Below are 3,742 nucleotides of genomic sequence, written 5' to 3' on the forward strand. Positions count from 1 at the left end.
AAACGCTATTACCACAATAATGTTATGGTGACTTTTGACTGAAAATAGAAAAGAAATGGGATTTGCATGGAGACTATAGAATTATATGGCTCGTATGTTGGACTACAAGAATACGATGTCAATTCGGTCAAGCTGGAACCCTATCATTCTGTCCGTCAGGTGAACAGATAACGCCATTGGAGTTTCAAATGCCTTTTGGAATAGTCTCTGAAAAAATTTGAACCGATCAAAGATTCATAAAAAAAGGCAGAGAAGGGTGGGGGCACGCAAAACAAATTACAGAGCGTTGGATGAAAAAAAAGGTATTCTCTGCACATATTTATGTTTGTACTTACAGCAATGTCGCATTCGACATAGTATGCTGACCAGTAACTTTGCAGGAGAAGATTCAGCCTCTCCTTTTCGGTTTGCTCGACCATTACTGCTTTTCCCAACATATTAATCACGTATCGATTGACCCGCCATACACTTGCATGCTCAGGCCAAGAACCCCTATGTTCAACCCATGTCGAACCCATTTGTAGTATTCTTGGGCTGCCACAAAATGAAAAGGTAGAAAATGCAGACTAAAAAGGAAGCTTGAAGGAAACAAAATAGAGGAATGAAAAAGCACAACAAAATTGCTTGTTATACATAGTGTACATCCCCATTGAGGAGTAAAAAAAAGGAGGTTGTTACTGAGATACCTCTTTTCTGATATGTCAACCTGAATATCATCCCTGCTGTTCTGTTGTTTTGTAGTCTAAGAATCAGTTTCTCCTCCTACACAAAAGCACAAAAAAATTCGGAGTAGCGAGAAAATGAGTTGTTCGTTTTTGCTAAAAGGGGGTAAAACTGATGTAAACTAATGGCAGCTGGTAATTTCTTTGAACAATGTTCAAAAGGAGTACCAGGAAAAAATAGTGGCGGCTGCTAAAAGGGGGTAAACTGGTGTAAAATAACTCAGCTCCCGAAGACCTATCCAGAGCTGAGTTCTGTCTTGTGGGTCTGTTTCAACTCTGACCTGCAAAATGGAAAGGAGTAGCAAGCACCAGATTAGAAACCTACAATTTATAACTAAAACAAAATCATAATTATGACAAAAATTGAAGATGACCACATGTACTAAAATGGGACCGCACATACAAGCATGCATATTTCATATTAAAAGAAGTATGGTGGGCAACAGAGATCATTCAGCACCCAATGTCTCATCAAGGATTATCTAAGAATTCTCCTAGCTTAATGCTCAATGTATATACAGATTGTGCTCTATCTTTGTTGCTTGAACAATATTCAGAGCTCAATTTCTTTGAACAAATGTTCAGAATTCATACAATAATTTGCTACAGAAACAAAACGATTTTCAGAGAATTAGCTCATTCTCTGAACAATGGCAGCTGATTTCCTTGCATAGTGTTCATAGAATAACTTGCTACAAAAAACAAAACAATGTTCACAGAATTAGTAATCTCTCTGTAGAAGAAATATAAGAGAGTTTAGATCACTACTTTAGTGATCTAGACGCTTCCATATTCCCTTACGGAGGGAGTACATTCTTCAACAAATGGTAGCTGCTGATTTCTTTGTATAGTGGTCAGAATTTCGTCCAAAAAAGATTCCACTACAGAATAAAAATGAACTGCTAGTCTTAGTTCATTGACTGAAAAAATGTCATTGTTTCAGAGATGCATAAAGGGATTTCCTTTTTCCCATCTCCATAGCTGGTTCCGATACTTGTATGGATTTTCGCAGAGATGCGCTCCCGAACACTGCTACTTGGTGCTCCGCCATCAACGAAAGACGAGACTGAGGCGGATGAGTAGCTGTCAAAAATCCTATTTTTCTGAAACAGTAAACAATCTTCTTTTCTGAGCACAGAGCCAGCAAGGTGGCCTGCTTTTCTTCAGTTTGAGATCCATATTCCTCCTATTTTCTTGTCCAGCATCCTCACTGGATTAGTCTTCCCAAGAAAATTAAATCATCTTCTTCCTCCTCATGTTGAAAACAGAGCAAGCTGTGTGTGACGGGAACTACCTATCCATCCTAGCTTCATGAGAGCAGATCTGCCAAAAATTGACATCCATGTGCTGCTCCCTGTCAAATCTAGGTGTTCGTGAGCTCGGAGACGGTGGCCGTCGTCAGCTATGGACTCGTCGGAAAGGAAGAGGAGAGGGGGGGAGCGGGCGGTACCGGGACATCCTCGGAGGCGACGCGGACGGCGTTGGGATGCTTGTTGATGCGGGTGGGGTCGCACGGCCGGAGTTCGAGCCCAGGCAGGAGGACGTACGGCCACCGGACAGCCGCCGCCTCGCCGAATTGGCCGCAGCCGCCCCTGGACTTCGGTTAGACATAATCTTGATATGCATAAGTTTGTTAGCCGGTCCATGCACGATTGTTGGTTCCTAAAATATAAAAAGTGGCCGCGCACCAAATAGACGATCCGGGCGGCCGGCTCGCGACCGCACGATCGCTTGCGATCGGCCTCGGGGGAGCGCCAGGTGTCGCCTGGTCGGTTCGTCCAACCGCGCGGTCGTGGGCGGTTTGTCCTTATCCGAACGAGCGTGGACCCACATGTAAGCGGGCGTGGCGTAGATCGTGGGCGGCCGTTTTCGAAACGCGAGCCGTTCTCGCTCTTTCTCCCCCTTTCTCTCCTGTTCCTCCCCCATTCTCCACTCCTCTCCTCCGCCCTCGCTCTCACTCTGCGGCGAAATCGCGTCGCGGCTCTCCAAATCTCCAGTGGACCGCGCGGGGATTCGTTGCTGGCCCTCGTCGGCGTTGCAGGTACCCAGTGCATCTCTCCTTTCTCTGTCTCGTCGCCGGGGGTCTAGGTTGTCTCGAGGTCGTCGGCGGCGGAAATGGCGGGCTGGGATTCCTAGGGTTTCTGCGGTTTCTGTGGTCAACTTACTCGCACGGTCGTTTTGGTGTAGACGCTTTTCGGGTGGGATGGGTGTGCTTCTGTTTACTAGTCACAGTGTCATTGGATCTGTAATGGTGGGGATTCATGAGGGAATGCGTCTGTTGTTGGTGCAGGTGGTTGTTGGATTTGCGCTCGAGGCAGACGTCCGCGACTGCCCTCTGCTATCCTCCCTCTCTCTCTCCCTCTCTTGTCGCCGGTGGCGAGGTGGTGTCTAGGTCGACGGGTGGCGGATGTGGCGGGCTGCATAGGGGGGGAGCCCTTGCTGTGTTTCCGCTGTGTTTTGCTTCGTTTTTGTGCGGTAGTGGTGGTGGTGGTTTTTGTCCCACGATTCGTCCTTGATTCGATGTTCATGGCCGCTGCAGGAAGTTTATGAACTGGTTGGCTATGCAATTGCGGTTTTGTGAACTTGCTGTCTCTTAGTTGTGTTCGAGTTTTGCAGAAGTTGCCGTGTAGTTGGTAGACACTTGTGTTCCAGTTGCACAAAATTCTATCCAGTTGGCTTCATTCATATAGTAGTTGGCTATCCCTATGTTCTGCAGTTGCACCAATTTTTTGCTAGTTGGGTGTCTACATATTGTTCAGTTGCACAAGTTGCCTGCTCAGTTGGCTACATCACTTTTACTAGTTGGTTGTCCATATGTTCTACACCTGCACTAGTTTGTCCCGCTTAGTTGGTTTGCTGTTTTGCACTAGGTCGACCGTCTATATGTTGTTCATTTGCACAATTAGATGGATGCATCCATATACTAATTGGCTGTATATATATACTGTTTTTGTGTTGCACAAGTTGCTCTGCTTTCGTGGTCAAGTTGGTTGTCCATGTGTTTTACAATGGACACTAGT

The 3,742-nt window shown here is 45.9% G+C and overlaps 1 long non-coding RNA gene across 1 annotated transcript; it reads right to left on the minus strand.

Annotated features, from left to right (window-relative positions):
- Positions 1 to 213: 213 nt before the first annotated feature.
- Positions 214 to 2,389, minus strand: LOC125517510 (uncharacterized). Its single transcript, XR_007287660.2, has 4 exons — positions 2,173 to 2,389; positions 891 to 1,003; positions 687 to 762; positions 214 to 534 (listed from the first exon to the last, which is right to left on the minus strand). It is a non-coding gene; the product is annotated as an uncharacterized LOC125517510 (long non-coding RNA).
- Positions 2,390 to 3,742: the final 1,353 nt, after the last annotated feature.

Source organism: Triticum urartu, chromosome 6A, assembly GCF_056163025.1.
Source record: "Triticum urartu cultivar PI428250 chromosome 6A, HENAU_Tu73, whole genome shotgun sequence".
Taxonomy (NCBI): domain Eukaryota; kingdom Viridiplantae; phylum Streptophyta; class Magnoliopsida; order Poales; family Poaceae; genus Triticum; species Triticum urartu.